Raw genomic sequence first — 19,027 nt, 5'->3', positions numbered from 1 at the left:
TCCACAAAAGAGTTAAAAAAATATGCAGAGAAGAAACCAAATATTGCAAAGAAACCAAAATGAATAGTACATTAAGAAATCTTACAGATATACTTTTTTTTTAAGATGACATACCCAAAATTTTTTGGGTAGCCCTGAGTTGCTCCCTATCCAGAAAGCCAAATTTACCTAGAATCAACAAAAGAAAATAGGTAGCTTCCACTTTATTGAATAGGACATTCGAATCAGTCTTTGAAGTAAGTTTAGGTCTGATCTGTTCCTGTTTGACTCTTTTCCCAGCCTTCAGGACTCAGAACAGCAGGTTTTAATTTCCACCCTACATATCACACTGACTGGACTCATGTGTTTATTTTCCTGTTTGATATGAGAGATATGAGATCATTAGTCACATGTCTGCTCAGCTGGAAAAAGCAAAAGGAAGAAAGAAGTGTAAAGTTATTCATTGTAAAGGTATTTAATTTGCTAAGCCTGTTACTTTCTTTACCTCCAGAAAATAGGTCTGTTTAGTTTGGTTTGGTTTTCCTCACTAAGAAGGTACAGGCCATATATGTCTCTCCCGCATCCTGTAGGTAGTGGCACCTGATTTTCTTCACTATCTCTTATATTACATTGAGTAGTTAATCATGCCAAGCACAACTAAAATCCTTGCTCACTGACTTCCCAGCTTCAGCATTTTGTGGAACAATAATTAATGTTTGTTGTGGGAAGCAGGCTGGGAGTTGCTCTGGTGAACCTTTATTACTATCATCACTCACACATTGTAATGAAGCAGAAGTGATTCTTTGAAATTGTTCCCAGTGAGATCACAATTATTAAATACCATCATTGCTTATAATAACGAAACTTTTATTATCTAGGTTCCAACCCTGTCAATTTAGTCTCCCTTGAGAGCCTGTGGTTTGTTAGCCAAAAGCTGTGGGGGGACATGTTGTGAATAATGTTATTTTCATACATATATTGTGATGTAGATACAGCAGGGCTTCTGATAGGGAGTGATGAATTTTCTAGTGATGGACAGGCAGCGGAGACACCAATGATTTAAAAGATACAGTGCAAGTCAGTCCCTTTGTGATATGGATAGCTTCATTCAAACACTGATGACTGTAATGAGCTGGGCCATCTTAAATGAAATCCTGCAGTAAGTATAACAAAGAAGAATAATATGGACCTTAATCAGGAACAGGTGAAGAAAGCCTCTGGAATCTGAAGGATAAAGTTTTGCAGGAATCAGAGGCAAAGGAATAGGGCTAGTAACTTGATAAGGATCTATGTTTAGCTTTTGCTTGGACTATGAAAAAATGGGTAAAAAATATTATTTGCCATATTTGTGAAACAACCTTTTACAGATCCCCAGGATTAGATCAGTGATGGATTCTGCCATCAAAGTAAAGTTGTATGGATTTAGCTGAGGAATCTGGTTTAAGAGGAAACAGAATTAGTTAAGTAACTAATTCAGCAATTGTAGCTGCAGGTTCAAATATTTGATAGAGCCAAGAGTAGTCCTGGGAGATGTGTAGATATAGTAATTGGAGTTGGATCAGAGGTTGGACTTGATGATCTTGGAGGTCTTTTCCAACCCAATCTATTCTATGATTCTATGATTCTATGGCACATCTGTAGAACATTGAACTACACTGTCATATCTATGGTAAATTATACAGTGTCTGCTCACAGGAAAGTGAAATCCAGGTTCACAGAAACCGGGAACTGACTGATGATCATTGATTTCAGGTTTTCTTTAGCATATACTGTCAAACTGAAACAGTAGAGAAAGTCTTACAGACAAAAGCGTCAAAGTGTTATTTTTATAAAAGGAAGTAAAACTGCAGTTTCTAAAATCTGACATGATGAGACTGATAACATTGAAATGGACATATTATAATAATATTGAAAACATGTCAGGATGGATTTACAGACTCTTCTGTTTCTGTTCTGTGTGCCAAAATGCAATGCCAAACTCATATATATCTAGGAATGAATCTATTGGAGAGAAAAGCAAGTACTGATTTCATCAGTTATCATGACTGAGCTGCAAAATGTGAATTCCCAGCCAACATTGCTAAGGAAGATTTTAACATATCTTCCTTTTCTTATTATTACTCATTATTTACAATACTGTAAAATAAATTCCACTGCATGACCTTTTACAGATTGACATGAAAACATGACCTTGACTTCAAGTAGTTAAAGACCCTAGACCTTGTCTCTTCATTTTATGGAAGTGAATTAACTAATTGTTCTCCAGTCACTCTGACTTCATACACGTCTCAAAGAAAGACGAAAAACAGTTCAGGTCCCTATCACTGCAGTTCTATCTTTTGTGGCATGGTTTCTCTGTTTTGTCTTGTCCAGTTTGAAATTAGTACTTTCCTGGAAACTTTTCTGCAGTAAAACAGAAATTATTTTTGGGAAATTTAGCCTAATACCCACAGGAACTTTTCTTCTTTCAATGTATTTAATGAAGGACATGGGTACTGCTTTTACCCTATAAAGGCAACCTATCCCAAATTAGGTGCCCTATCCCGAATTTAGGCTTGCAGAGCTCTATCTCCCCTAGGATGTCCTAATATCTTGTGAATACTACAGATGGGGATTTGAAAACTCCCGTGCCACTTGAAAGTCCTGCTCTTCAGTTTGACAAACAGAGCAGCTGGTATATAATTACATACCTGACCCTAACTGGGATTGAGAAACCAGCCAGTGTTTCAGGCTTCATCTAGGTTTAGAACTTTTGTGTTTGGAGAACCAGGTTTCTAGACAGTTATTTTTTTGTGAGGAGTTTTATGATTGCCCACACAACTAAAATAGCTATGGAATGTGATCCACAGTATGCTTCCAGAGCATACTCCCTACAGGAAGCATGTCTCTGACATCTCTCAATCAGCTTTAGGCTACTTTGGGTACATGTACACTTCATGATCTTTACTACTGATGTCATGCTAATCCATATAAACAATTAAGCATTTTAGGTGGGATAAAATTCTAGATCTTGGGTCCTGTGTGTAGACTGACATTTTTCTAAAGTCTTTAAAAATCATTTGAGTAAGGAGGAGAAGGGCAAGATGGTGTTATCTCTGTATTCTGTAGTATATTAAAATTAGATTACTTTTAAGTCAGGATGCTAGATCTTTTGAATTTTAACCTAAGCTATTTAGCTTTTCCTTTTTAATGTGCAGAATTGAAATAGCAATGAATAGGACATTTATTAAAGCCCATACCATCTTGCAACTGACCTCCATGACCTATCAATTTCAAACAAGGTATGCCCATCTTCAGTGAGTCCCAAGGTTACATAAAACATCAGAACTAATATGTGTATAAATACATATATGCGTAGATACACACATACATGTATCTACACATATATGTATTTATATACATATTAGTTATTAACTAATTTTTATACACATAAATTAACTAATTTTTATAAATATAAATTAACTAATATTAACTAATATTTATACACATGTGACTAATATTTATACATATTCATTATTAATTAATATTTATACACATGTTAGCTTATTAACTAAAAATGAGAGGATAACTAGCAGCAGAAAAGGAAGTTTTTATAATTCAGGTTACTGAATTTAATTTAGATTAGAGCTAGTCTTAAGAAGCATTAAATTCATCTACTTGTAAATTTTGACAGGTCTGAATGTAATACTGCTTAAACACTTCCTCCATCACCAGTCACAATGACTTTTAAATGTCCTTAATTGTTCCCAAATAATCTATATTTTGAAATAATTTCTAGAAGAGAAACCATAATCAGAAGACACAACAATAGGGCTTTTTTCTCTTTCTATAAGGTTCTCATATGTTTTAAAGGAGCTTGGATCACCTAGGAGCTCTGCTCTCCTTTGTTTATCAATAACGAACCTCCATAGTACTGTCAGAAGAGCTGCTTGCATCAATAAAAATGTCTGCTTTGAAAGAAAAGTACTTTTAAGTGAGAAGTGGTGGGAAGACAAGAAGAAAAAATGTCTCTGTTTTTTTTCCCAAAAGACAAATAATCCAGTAAGATTACGGCAGTTTCAGCCTGATTCTTACAACACTAGGAAAAAAAAAAATCTCCCTAAGACCATTAAATGACTTTTTAAAGTTATTAGAGAGGCATTTAGCTTCATTCTCTGCTCGTTGTGAAAAAATTCTGTTCAAGGTAGACTTCATGCAACAGACAAGACATATGGTAAAACATACTGAAATAAATGCACCTAATTACTTTGTTATTCAAATTTTACTGTTATAAAGTAAAAAAATAAAGAAATTTAAAAAAAATCAAGTAATTAATAAGAGGAAGCTCAAGCTAGCTTCCAAAGGTGCCTTTTCAGAGCTCTGGGTAAATCTTTGTAGCAAAAAGAAATCCCCAAGAGACTAAGATTTGGAAAATTTGGACAGCTTTATTCCTAGATATAGGAAATTTATCGGAAAACACAGAGGTATTTGAAGTTAATTAAAATCATTAATAACAAAATTAATTCTATTTTGAATGTGTCTGTCACTAAACATTAATTATCTTGTAGCCACTGGAACAACATAATGATAGCATCATTCTTACTGATTAGCATGATGCTGTATTCCTTTGCTAGAATTTAAATGCTACCGAATGAAGATAAATGGGGTACCAGCCTATATATTTATTAAACAAAAGTAAACCTCTGTTGCTTAGTTTGAGAGGTCTTAAGAACATAATCTCCCAGTGAAGAAGTTTAGTTACTTGCCATGTACTCATTAATTCTGGCAAATGGGCCATATTGAGAAAGGGAATGAAAACAGTAACAGAAAGAAGCAATGACTTAGGACTACCTTAGAAAGTTCTAAGTCTGTGATAGAAGATAAGGCAAAAGGGATCCTCAAAACTGGAGATATTGGTATTATAGGGGTTTTTTTGTGTGTATGGTAGGACTACCTTTTCTAACCTTCCCTTTGTTTCAGAAAGGTATCAAATGTGTATGATAAAGTTGCATACCTCTAGCATTTAGCTTCTTTCAGGGATGATTTCAGAATCAGGATAAGCCTTGAACTTGTCATATCTAAGCATTTCTACCTGCAGAAAGGTTTATCCCTAGAAATATGACAGCGAAGCTTTTAAATCACTCACCCAGGACTCAGCATACTTATACAGAAGCCTGCAAGACACCAGGAGTGCATCACCTTTGTTCCTGGCCTTAGTTCACAGGTGAACCCACTTAAGGCAAATATCTCAGCCCTGTGTAGCCCAAGCTGTCTGACAGTCAGCCTCATTACTTGTAATCAGATGATTTCTCTTGGAGAAAAGGGGCCTTTTACTACAGAGGGGAGACAAAAGCCCAGCTTAACTTTATATGGCCAAAGTAGACCATTCTTGAAAGATTTCAAAATGGATGTTAATTGTTTTCCCTTTAGAATATTAGGCCTGTCTATGTGATCTGCAGGTGAAGAAAGCAGTTTTCCTTTTAACCATCATTTTTCAGGTGAATGAAACAGGTTTGTGTGGTATCTTTTGTTTGAAAGCTGCAGAGTGAGACAAATATCGCTTACTTAATTATTCTGTTTACCAGGGTCTCTTTGAAGAACCTGAGAATTTTAAGGTACTTAAGTTCTCCAGAAATATTTGGCTTTGCCTAAAGATCCAAGTCCTCTTAGCTCTCTGTTCAGTTTCTGATAGAAGCCATTTTTGTACAGCTGCTGGAACCATGTGGTGGTGATTAGCTCATATTTACTGCTTTTGTAAGGAACTGTCCAAGATCTAGTTCAGATCAGTTATCTTGGAAAAGGAGAAACTCAAAGAGTTTTCACAAATTTTGATTAAGAGAAACACGAATGTCCTTAAAGTAAAAAAACCTGAATGCATTAGCCTTGGAATAAGACTAAACTCCTGGGACTCAGTGCATTCCTGGAAGCCTGTGACATAACATTGTCTGCAGTGTGTAGATATAGAATCTGAGAATTTAAAAGTAGATTTTTGTAGTTCTGTAAATAAATAAATAAACTAACTGTAAGTAGAACTAGCTTGAGTTAGATATATTCCTGTAAGAATAGTGAGATTTATTACCCTTTCTGTTCATATATGTTGATCTAAGAGTTATTTATCAAGTGGTTTGGAAATGTAAATCTCCTTTATGCTTTAATTTGTATTATTTTAACTCCTAGTGGTGCTTTTCCCCTTGTTTGCTTCTTGAGCTTGTCCCTTGTTCCTCTCATTCCCTCATCCATCTGACAGCAGCAGTAGGTAGCAAAATGACAAAAAGAACTGTTGCTCTTGACTTTTATCCACGACTCATAAGAAATATATGCATCACTCAGATGTTTTCTGCCTTTTGTGACTTATATACTCCCTTCACTCTGTGGGATGCATTTAGGATCCCATTGGAAGCAATTAAATACGAAATATGAACTTATATTTATTAAATAGTCACTGTTTTCATTGTTCCCTCAAGTGTGATTTATCAGCACTAGAAGCTCAAGACTTGGTGTAATGTATATCCTCTCATTGTTCAAAGAAAAGAAAAAATAAACACAAGCAGCAGGTACAGATTGTATATGGTTGCTGAGCTCCTCTGTCATTGGTAAGCTAATGAGAGAGGATGTGATAGTCTGATGGGAGGCATTGCCTTTTGATGGGTCTGGAGCTGTACATGAAACAGATTTTGGGAGATTGTTTTGTTTTGTTTTTGAGGTTTTTGTTTTGTTTTGTTTAGCTGAAGCTATCTTCAGGGGCCATGTGCAAACCCAACTGTCTGAGAAATTGCCATGGAGAGAATTTCCGCCCAGTATATCAAGCTGCCTGGTTTCACTATAACCTCTCTGCCAAACATCAGCCCAGCCTGCCAGTCACAGTTTCTAGGGGTAATGATGAGCACAGACTGGAACTGATAGTTCAGCTGGAGATGGAAGCAAATTTGATGCTTTCATGTATATATGCAAAGTGGCACAACCCTTTGCTCTACACTGTGGGCCAGCAAACAGTGGTGAGGCATTTAGTAGACTGCCACAGATATAAATGGAGAGAAATCAACATTGAAAAATATTCTAATATAATCAGCATTAAGAGATATTACATTCTTTTCTTAATATGATTGAATAGGGATAGCTGTATCTCAGGGAAAATGCATAAATATATATATATATATGTATATGTATCTATATTCAGAGAATCAAAATCACTATGATGGGAATGTTGAGAAGACTGACAAGTCAAGCCAATTTTGAAATATAAGACTAGAATTTAGTAAAGTTTCTCACTACCAACACATTTTGCACCAATAGCTAAATCTCACTCAATACTGATTATCACTATGTATACAGGTTGTAAGTTCCTGTTATCTAAACTGCCAAAAGTACCCAGTGCCATAGAGTTTGTGCTGTACGGTTAGCATTGATGGTTATGGCCTTTGGTTTCTCCTAGATGAAGAATGTGACCAACTCAGTGTGAAAGATAATCTATAAAACTAGTCAAAACTGAAGTGAATTTGCCTTCTTTCATTTTTTACCTTCCCTGATATTTTAATGCCATCACTCCCTAACAAGGTTGGGGTTCTCCTCTGCTCTTGGATGTGTTTGTGTTGTTTTCTTTTGTCCTGCCAGGCATTCTGGAGGATGTTCTGCAGTTACTTATCTGTTCTCTGGTAACTTTTTTGTTGCTTGGATGGCTCCTAGTACAACTACAACCACCCTTGTCACTCTGGTGATCACGTTGCTCATATACTTAGTAAAATTAATTCATCTGGTATTGCCGTCACAGTGTTACTAAGTACATGTATACTATTTATAATTACACCATTTTGTTCTTTAAATTTGGTAAAAATAAATAATAAAGGACTTTATTTTACCACTTCTACTTGTGCTGATATCTCACCAAAGATGAAAAAAAAAATTATTTTCATTTATATTGGGGAGAGCTCAATACTGGAATCCAAAAGAGATCTCTTTGGTAAGGTTTTTAACATGTACACAAGTTACATTAAGAAGTTTGTAACTACTGAGGTGACAGTATCTGCTAACAATATAAATTATTCAAGAATTAATATCCAGGGTAACAAAGATATGACCTGTGAACAAAGGCAGATGTATCTTAGCTACTAAGTAAAAAAGACAATAAACAGCAAATGTAGGTATATAAAGTGACATAATAAAGGAAAAAAGTCCTTATCTAATATTTCAAGTGTTGGTCTCTGAATTAGTCACTACTAGGCAGTAATGGGGTGTTGGGATTTTAGTAGATACTTCTCCAAAAACCTCAGTTGGCGTGTTCAAAAAAGCAATCAGAGTTTAAGAAACTATTAGGGAAGAAACAGAGGAAAACAAAACAAAGAACATCATTATGCTGCTGGAGAGCCCTGTGGTGCAACTGAATCTTAAATATCTTATAAACATTTCTGGTCTTCTCCACATTGAAAAGAAGGGTACAACTGGGAAAAGTACAGAGAATTAAAGGCTGCATTGAGAGAATTAAGGGAGAATTAAAGGTATATAGCAACTCTTTTATGAGAAATAGCTGAAGAAGTACCATTCACAACTTTAAAAAATGCTGCCATTTTCTTAATCTGCAATAGTAATTTCCCAAACCTGAATTTTAATGCAGCTAGATGGGCATTTCTACTTGTTCTTTACCCCTTTTACATCACTTTACCAGGAAGCTGAGTTTTCTGCTGAAGAAAATAGACATACTGCTCTGAATTATGGTATCAATGGGCTAGAAAAGACTGGAGGGGGTCAGCCTATGCACTATTTCTTAAGTAGGGGGAATTTAGCTTTATGCTATGGAAAGAAAGTTAGATTCTCTGCACATCATTTACTCCTGACATATCCAGATTTTTCTTTAACCTTTTGCTTATTATTAACATATCCAGATTTTTCTTTAACCCTTTGCTTATTATGAACTATGTTAACTCAGGAGTTACTAGTTTTTTTCTGAAAAACTTCCTGGGAGTCAGAACAGAGCTGTCTGATCTATAAATCTCCTACTTTTTGCCACTTAAAAATCCCAAACCACCTGAATTTGTCATTTTTGAGGGTTTTAAGAGTTTGTGCATCCTTTGAGATTTTAAACAGATAATTGGTAACGGTTTTGAGATCTCACTAGTACAAGTTTGTATCCATTTTTCAGCCCAATAGATATGAAATTTTCTAACACATATAAATACTGTCTAAACTGTTCCTTTGCATGTTTGAATCAGAACCCTTTCTTCATGGATATAGTGACAGACTCATTGTGCCAATTATACATAAGAATAAAATAGTAATCTAAAAACCCTCTGAAGAATAAGTGGACCAATCCCTTTCTACATCTTCCTCTTAATACTAATGCACTTATGGAAGGATTTCTCATTACTTTTAGTAGTGTACCTTAGTAGTAATATTGATCTTCTGTTTTGACCTTTCAAAGTGTTGTGGTTTAAAACTAGCTGGAAATTAAGCTCCAAGCAGCCACTTCCCTTCCCCCTATCCCCTCTGGTGAGAAAGGGACAAAGAAGCATAAATTATGGGTTGACACAACGATTTACAGGAAAAACAGCAATAAGATAAGGAAAACCAAACAGTAACAGCAACAATACTAATAACAGCAGTGTGTAAAAGAGGGTGACTACATGCAAAACATGCTTATAAAAGTCTGACTGACCTGATTCTACCATGGCCAGCAACCCGCGGCTTCCTGAGACAAAGGAGAAAATGGAGGACATTACTGCAGCTGATGTTTTCCCCCCAAGTCTGAGACAATGAAAAACAATGATGGACAAACCCTCCTGGCTGCACTGTCCACACTACCTCACCTCTCTGTTTGCCGCTTTGCTCCCCAGGAAAAAGGAACAAAATGGCGGCTGTTCCATTGTTCATTCCCTTTTTCTTCCACCCGCAACTAGGTTCCCAGCAATGACGTGGGTGGTACAGAAGAACAACCTAGACATGCACACATGGCTTCAGGCTCCTCCCCCTCATGGCAGCTGTGAGAAAAATAACCCTGTCTTGGCCAAAACTGGGACACCAAGTCTGCTCCTACATGCTTCGGCTACAATTTTGTGCTTTATGCAAATGCATCCAATTTTTAGTGCGTGTTCGTTTCTTGTGCTCACTAGCAGTGAGACAAATTTATTGTCCAACTGCGGCTTTAGTATTTTTGATTTACTGGATGTTCAGTTCAACTTATTCTTTTTTTCTCAGAACAAGATCCTTATGAAAGCTTATCTACTAGTCATGTAGTTTAGTAAAATCCATTTTCCTGAAAGCCATGACATTTTTAATCATAAATATTGTAATTTCATTGCTACTCTGAGCTGCCTTCTAAGGATGGCATTCTCAATTCTTTCCTCCTAGTTAGAGTAAAACACACAAGACATTTACTTTTCTATCTCTAACTGATTGTTGTCAATGGATTTTAAGATCTTGCAGGACAGGCTGAGTTCCTCTCTGTTCCTGGAACTGCCTGCTCATCTAGTACCCTTCATTATCATGGTCTTTTGTTCTCTGGATGAATCTGCTAATTCCTTTATCCATATGGTCTTGGTTTACTGTTTAATATTAGACCTACGCAATGATAGTCGTGCATTGCTTTTAGTATTTTTATCATTGCTCAGTTTTTCAGCAGAGCTGTCTTCACTGAAGGTGTTGACCTAGATCAGAGAGGTCTGTGCTTGCTGGGAGAGAAGGGAAGAGCCTTGGAACACCGTCATCTGGGAACAACAAGAACTGCAGGCCCTGCACCTTCAGCGATCCAACAGTGCCCCCTGCTGGCCATGATTAGGACTGCGCTAAAGGACAGAGAAGTATTCGTTCAGGCTTTTTTTCTAGGACTGCTGTCTAGTTTTTTTTGTGTTCTGCTACTGTTTTCGCCAACATACATATATCTTTTAATAAAGGGTTGTTATTTCTTCTGTTTTTTTTCCACACTTCATCGATTAAAGCCCCTTAATTTTGAATTTACAATTGCTGAGAGAGAGGAGTTTGGTCTATCTCATAACTCATCCTCTTTAGCAAACATTCCAGTCTCCTCAGACTGAGACACTGTGTCAACCTGTTCTGAAAAATGTATCTGCTTTTATATCTTTTAGAATCTTGCAGTGATATTCATATGCCCAGTTGCATAAGTTCTATGAGTAAGTTTCCAGATGAAAACGTAAACTTAAATTTTCATATAAGGTAAACACTCTTGCCTGCAAACAAGTTGGAAAAGGATTATTACGACATTACATCATTACCTACAAAATCCAGGTGTTTTTAAATTTAAACTATTTTTAAATAAAATTGGAACATTACTTTTTACTGTCTTTTAATGAAGATACGACCTTTAATGATATGTCCTTCAATGAAGATATGCTTTTGAGATACCATCAATAAAGATAAGCATTTATTATATAAAAAATTGACATAGAAATGTTTCCTATAGTTATTTGGGAAATAAAATGTTGAACGACTTTGTTTCTATAATACTTTTAACTATATGGACCAGTGCCTTGGAGTATTAAGCGATACAGTGCTTATTAAAGTCATTATTACTAAAACTTTGGCAATTCTCTCCCAGATAAAGAATTCTAATACTGGAAAATACCCTATCTATAATAACAAAGGTAAAATTCAAAAACTCAGCCACCATGTACTAGGTACCAATCTAATCATAGAGTTTTTTAGTTTGAAAAAGAACTCTAAATTCATTGAGTCCAACCATTAACTTAGCATCACTGTATTAATCACTAAACCATGTCCCCAAGTGCCATATCCACACATTTTTTGAATTCTCCCAGGGCTGGTGATTCCACCACTTCCCTGGAAAGCCTGATGCAATCAATGCCTGACCATCCTTTCAGTGAAGAAATTTTTTTCTGATATTGAATCTAAATCTCCCCTGGAATAATTTGAGGCCATTTCCTCTCATCTCATCACTTGTTACTTGGGAGAAGAAACCAACCCCCACCTCCTTTCAGATAGCGTGCTAAGGTCCCTCCTGAGCCTCCTTTTCTCCAGGCTAAATAAACCAGAGCAGCTCAAACTCTTTCCACAGGAAAATCAGAGTTTGCCTCAGAGTGTCCGGGCTAAACAAAACTTTGTACGTAGTCATGAAATTACAAGGAAAAAAACACTGAGGGTTGAAAGGTAGTAAAGAGTGTCTGAGAAGGGATAATTAGTGTTGGTACATGATAAAGTTCTGTCAGTAACTGATTGTTCTGGTTTTTGTGCAAATATTTTTGCTATAAAATTATTCTTAAAATTTCTCATATTCAGCAAATGTGATATATTATATATAAATTTAGGTAGATTTCTGTAATAGTGAGAAATCTGGTAATTTGTAGTAATATACAAAATTTTCCTTATTTCTTGTTGGAAAGGAAACGGCATTATCTTGGGCTGCAATTATATCCTGGGCTGCATCAAAAGCAACCTGACCAGCAGGGGGTGATCTTGCCCTTCTACTCCACTTCTCATGAGATGCCACCTTGAATACTGCGTCCAGCTTTAGAACCCCCAACATAAAAAGGATGTGGACCTACTAGAATGAGTCCAGAGAAGTGCCACAGAGATGATCACAGGGCTGGAGCACCTCTCCTTTGAGGACAGGCTGAGAGAATTGGGCTTGTTCAGTCCAGAGAAAAGAAGGCTCCAGGGAGACCTTACAGTAGCCTTCACTACCTAAAGGGTACAAGGAGGTTGGAGAGAGACTTTTTACAAAGATGTGTAATGATGGAACAAGGGAGAATGGCTTTAAACTGAAAGAGCAGACTATTCTGACACTTGGTGTAAAAAAGTAGTAGACTGCACTAGGTAGATAAAGCATAAGATAGTTTTTCTCTATTACTGACTTTCCAATTAAAGGAATGCAAAACACTGAACTGGTGGGTGAAAGTATTCATTGCTGATTTTAATGGAAGAGGAAACAAAGGCTATCCCATTTAAAGTGTACAAGCTACAAGCCTTTACAGACTTAGTCATGCATATGTACCACTGTATGTACTGCAAAAGGATCTTCCACGACAGACACCAACTACAAGAGGAAAAGAAACATTAACTCAGTAGTACTTTAAAGCAGTCTGAATAAATAGCAGATATAGGTTAAGAGTTTGACTCTTGCTGAAGTTCTGCAGCATCTAGGCACACTGAAATCATTGTGACTGACACTACTCAAAAAAAAAAAAAAAAAAAAGGAGTGCCTTCAACTTCCTAAAAAAAAAGAATCAGATTCTAGTGGCAGAGCATTTGTATAGGCAAATGAAGAATAACTTTCTGTCTTATAGCAGTTTTCAAACAATAGTAGGTATATAAGAAAAAAGAGGAGAGACACAAAAGCCCCTAAAAGAGAATATGAAATTATCTCCCTTGGAAAATGCTCTAGGAATCTTTAGCTTTCACTTTAAGATCTTAGTCAAAACCTCCAAGCAAGAGAAAGCCTTCCAAACTTATTCACATTTAGTTTCAGAAAACAGGAAGAACAAGCTTAAAAAACAAACATTTTCGGGAATGGTAAACACAATTGAGAAAAAACTCTCCACTAATAAGGCAATATTACCATTGACTGTGTTAATTAAGATGGAAAAGCATATTTTGAGTATATAGAAATACACAACCCATTTCTATGACTATCAGGTCTGTTAGATCATTCTTATTGCAAAAAACTAAGTAGCTGTTTTACAGCTCCCATGGTGGTAGTCATTAAATTTAATGCGTATTTTCATCTATCCACAATCTACTTCTTGAGATATGTTAAACAGAATCACCTGAATTATTCGCTTGGAATAAACAGTATGATACACTTAGTATTTTCTTTTTCTTGTGGAATCATTTCTAAAATGAGAAAAATTGCTAAGTAATAATTTGAAAGTGTTTATCCTGGGTTTTTTTAGTACATGGAAAATATTTATTGATGGGTTTATAGAACAATTTAACTTCTTGTCTAGTCATAAACATGCGACTAGTCACTTTTGGCAGATGCTATAATGTGTATGTATATGTTCTGTATGTTTCCTTATTGGTGGAACGGAAGGTTTTCAAAGAGAATGATGAAGAATGAAAAAAGAGCAACCATGCTTTCAGGTAAGAAGTTTAGGACAAATTATATGTGTTAAAATTTATGAAGCTTTCAAGATTTGCAAACATTTTTGATTAATAAACCATCATTGCACACAATAACCTTGAATGCCATGACCCTATGAATAACAGTAAAGTGCAACTGCCATTTGTTTCTGCAATATATATCCAGAAGCAGAAGGTCTCCAGGCTATGGAAGAAGAGCAAACAGCTTATTTGAACCATGTCAATAAGGTTTAAATTCCACCACAATCTTTGATACACTAGGAAATTGCAATAAACAGAAAGGTCCACTTGAGAGCACAAAAAAAAAAGACACAGAAACAGTTATTTTCCCATTCATATAAACCAAATACAATATTGTACTGACATGCTTAAAACAATAGTGACAGAGATATTTTTTCAATTTAGTTTTCTTAATGATGTATCAATATTTTCTATAAGTTTTTATCAAATTCCTTGTAATTTTGATCCTTTTCAGGTCACAATCATTCCAGAAAATAATAAAACAAAAAATAAAAAAGGTGAAAAAAAACCCCATACCCAACTTTTTTACTAAGTGACTTTGTTGGTAGAAAAAATTGTGGCATTAAATAGTTTTAATGGACCATAGAAGATGTGGACAGATTACTTAAACATTTACATAGCTGTTTGGCCTTTAGCAGTATTTCACTTATCCATAATGCCCTCTTCTAAAACTCTGTTTTATTCAAAGAAGGAAAACTAAATTTGAAGTGGCAGGTATTTGTATAGCAAATTTAATTTTAAGAACTAAAATCATTCAGCTGCAGTAAAAAGGCCAGGTATAAAGAGTAATTGGGGGACTATATAAAACAATGGTATGGTGCAAACAGAAACGAAAAAGATTGCTTTAAATAATTTTACAGTTCTCATATTTTAGGGCTTTGTCTGCAAAAAAGGAGGCAGATTATGTGAAATCATTCATCCCTGATTAGAAAAAACTAACTTAGATCTCTCTTTTAAAACTGAACATTTAAGGATAAATACTACAACTGATTTCCTAACACTATTGAGGCATATTCTGTCTGTCTATATGTCTACAGTCCACTCTATCAGTGTCCAGCTTACTGTGTGATACAAATTGCTTCCCATTATTTCTTACTTTGCCTACCAAATGTGTCATCTGAAAATTTAGTCATCGAGAGCTTCATGTTTCTTCTAAATAATCAAGAGAAAGTTATATAACATCTGTCTTGGTTACAACCTCTACAGAAGCCCACTGGGGACATTGGTACTGTGTTTGGTTAGAACTTACTATGAACCAGTCATGTTCACTATGTCACTAAGTTAACTGTTAATCCACTGTGTTTTCTGCTGATATTGGATACCATAAAATTTTAAATCAGAATTCCATGCTGTACTAAGTCAATACCCTTACAGAATTATATAACGTACATCTTCTCTGCATTCACATTTATTAGTGTCCACACTTATTAGACAAAGAAGTACCCCTTAGCCAAATCCTTCTTTTTTTGCCGGTTTTCAATAAAACTTGTTGATAAACTTTAAACATTCTATCACTGTTAAATTCTTTGAAAATTAAGATCTGCCTCATTTTTTGCAAACTTTTGCTCATGAAAAACAATGTAATAGCTGAAATGAAGTGACTCGGATCACATACCGCTTCAGTGCCACTGGCACAGAATTAATACTTTCCCTTTTCAAAGATTTTACACTAACATCAGTCTCTCCATCAAATGATTGCCAAATTTATTTTCCAAAGACACTTGAATGCTATGTTGCTCACAGTTGGTTTGGAAATAGAAGAGGAGGTGAAGGACTTTGAATAAATTATTGCTGAGCTCTGCATACAAACTATACAGATGTTTTATATTGCTGAAAAGTGATTGTATAAAAAGAAGGGAACAGGATAGTATTTAGCTTCTGTCTTTCATCAGCACTGTAGAATCTCAGACTATGAGAAATATTTAACTACAAGTAGAAATAAAAATAAGTAATAATTAAAATAACTAGTCTTTCTTTGAGAAGATGAGAAAATCCCTCTATCCCTTGGAACTGTGTCTTCTGACTCTCAAAGGGGCACAAATATGGATCAAGAGGTAAGGAAAATAACAGTTGAATCATCTTACACTCCCCTGTCCCAGTCAGATAGAATCCCCAGACTGCATGTACGAACTTTCTCCTGCAGCTGCTCTGTTCTGTGTCCAGGTGAGAGCAACTTATGGATTCAAGCAATGAAGGCACAGAAGTACAGACACATATGGAAGCACATAAAATACTGTGTGAATTTTGATAGAATAAATGGACCCAGAAAGTGAAAAGTGTTTACACAGCCCTATTATTGTACTATGTTGAGGGCTTGGGTTTTGAGATGATAACACAATATGCTTAGCCCTATAACAAAAACAACACTCATGGCAAGACTGAAAATTAAGCTGTACGAGAGAAAAAGAACGAAAACAAAGATGTAATTTAACTAGAAATTGGAATGCAGTGGTTTTTTGCAAAACATATATATTAGATACTTTTCGAGATCTATTTTGTTGGACAAAGATAACCATTAAAGCCTCTTATTTTGTTAAGTGATTCTAAGCAGTAAACATCCTTTTTTTGATTCTGAATTGGAAATATGATGATTTTTCTACCTTAGGAAAAACTAAGAGGCTCTAAAGTGAAATAAAGGGATACAAATATTGGGGGAACTGTAACTGAGAGTAGGTGCTTTCAGGACAAAATTATCTTGGTCCAAAAATGTGTGCTTCAGCATCTGCTACGCTACTCATTTCTCCAGACTGAAAATAGTGTGGCTGGGCTAGTCAGGACCCTGCAGTGCTACTGCTCTTTTACAGCAGTTACTGAAGTGGATGAACCATTACATTTTATTGTGTTGGTTCAAGATGATAGACTAGGTCTCAGAATCATGCAGAAGAGAGGAAATTTAAGGTGAGGTACATGTTGCTGTGCTTTGTTTTAGCACTTAGCATAATCCTGTAAATCCTGGAACCAGAATTTTGAGAACACTAGGTACACATTAAACCCAAGAGATCTGGCAATTGCAGAGACAACATACTCTCTGTTAAAGAGAAATATCTGGGTTTTTTTTTAAATCTAAAATAACTTCCAACCTGATGGAAGTTCCATCTCTGTATGTACAGGGATTAAAGATACAAATGTACACTGGAATTTTCCCTTACATTTGTAAAAAATGCTGGAATGAATCTAAGCATAAAGCCTACATAATGGAAAAAAAATGTCCTTGTACTTATACAGGGGTTTTGTGCATGCACAGGCAGTGTCATGATTGACAGGTACATCACTTTTCTGAACACGAAAATGCATAAAAATCTTACTCTTGATGAATAAAGTGGTAACCATTTCCTTTTTACTAGATTGAAAAAGCTGAAGAAGATGGATTCTGCAGAATTTGCTCTTATTTTGGTTAAATCATGAGTATTTTTGGCTCTCAGTTAATATTTCTCAAGATGTATGCAATAGGAAGTAGACATGCATACACACAAGTCCACTTAAATTCCCAGTTTTATACTGAGCAGCAGATTTAACTGATAATTTTCAACTATCACTGCTGTTTATTTCATTAGAAGAATGTCACCCAAGGTGACATTATCACCCTTGCACCATGGCTTTAGGACTGATTCAGAGCAAAGGCTGCCATCTGCTTCTTCCATACTATTATTCTGTGCAGTACCTAAAATTTTCCTTGGAGGCTGCTCTATCTAAGTCTGCTTTGTGTAGCTTACATAGTCAGATGTTTTTGAAGACAGGATGGATATGGTTACAGATGGCAAGAACTGCACCTCTAAGAGAGGAATTCCCCATGCTTTTCCAGACCTGTAGTTAAACGTGTGCTATAGTATACAAGTTAGCATGCTACTGTAAATATAAATATACAGCAGATGGGAAAAGAGAGAGAATCATTTTGGGTAATACGTTTATATAATTTGGAAATGTGAAGAGCACATCTGGAACAGATGAACAGCAATCAGGAAGTTATTACAGGGGGAAAAGGGAGAGAACGTTACTATCAATTGCGTTAAATGAGTTTTTCAAACAACCAAAGTTATGGCCCTCTGAGCCTGGGGAAGAGGTTTGTTCAAAGCACCGGGGAAGGTGGAATGAGCCCAAGCCAAAGAATCTGCTTGGATCAAGATTCTGCTTGGTGAATGTAACAAAAAGGTCATTCACGAACCACTGCATTCCAAATGCAGATGGATTTGTGGGTTACATTTTCTGGAAACCTCAAAAACAACGTGAATGAAATACAACTTATTTTTGGAGAAAGGAACTGGGAAAGGAGGACGTAGACATATATATATATATATAAGTTGTGAGAATGTTATGTAAAATCTTTCCCACCATCAAGGCACATATTTCTGTGTATTTTGATTCTTTTGTTTGAAATACTCTGGTTTATTGTTATTTGAAAAGTCTGTTTGCTTCACTTGGATATGTATTTTATGGATTTCTTATTGGATATTTAATCCCTTTGGAGTAAAAAGGGAAGGTGAAGTTTCCTGACATTAGTGGCCAAGTGAAGCAACAAATTTAAAAAGCAAAACTATTGTGATGCTGATTGCAAATATCATAGCTAAGGCTCAGCTTAGATGACCGCCCCAGAGGTTTGCAAAACAACAGCAACAAAATGTTTTGGTCACCTTCTTTTGCAGATAAAATCCAGACTCTTCTATTACAGTTACTTAATTTGTTGGCCTTACCTTAATTGAATGAAATGAAAACACAAGCATCTGGGTTAGTGTCTGCAATTCAAATATCAGACCTCAAAGGTAAATTTGATGACTGTTGATCACAAACATATACAGAAATGTTATTCTTTCAGAATACCTTTTGATTTTAGAATGTTAAAAAGAATACAAACAGTAAATAGCCAGTTTTCAAAGGAAAGAAAACTGAAATAGGACCTTAGAGCATCAGTCCAGGCAAAGTGTCAAAGCAAACATTTAAAAGATGGTGATAATGCACAATAAGAAAAAGCTATTCACTCAGAAAATATCTATTTATGTGGTCTGAGGCT

The 19,027-nt window shown here is 35.6% G+C and overlaps 1 long non-coding RNA gene across 1 annotated transcript; it reads right to left on the bottom strand.

The window, feature by feature from the left end:
* Positions 1-297: 297 nt before the first annotated feature.
* LOC113944753 lies at positions 298-9,776 on the bottom strand. The gene is made up of 5 exons (XR_003526775.1): positions 9,756-9,776; positions 9,605-9,637; positions 9,331-9,435; positions 8,551-8,630; positions 298-354 (listed from the first exon to the last, which is right to left on the bottom strand). It is a non-coding gene; the product is annotated as an uncharacterized LOC113944753 (long non-coding RNA).
* Positions 9,777-19,027: the final 9,251 nt, after the last annotated feature.

The sequence above is a fragment of the Corapipo altera genome, unplaced genomic scaffold (assembly GCF_003945725.1).
Source record: "Corapipo altera isolate COAL_440 unplaced genomic scaffold, ASM394572v1 23, whole genome shotgun sequence".
Taxonomy (NCBI): Eukaryota; Metazoa; Chordata; class Aves; order Passeriformes; family Pipridae; genus Corapipo; species Corapipo altera.
This window is presented reverse-complemented; position numbering and strand designations above follow the sequence as displayed.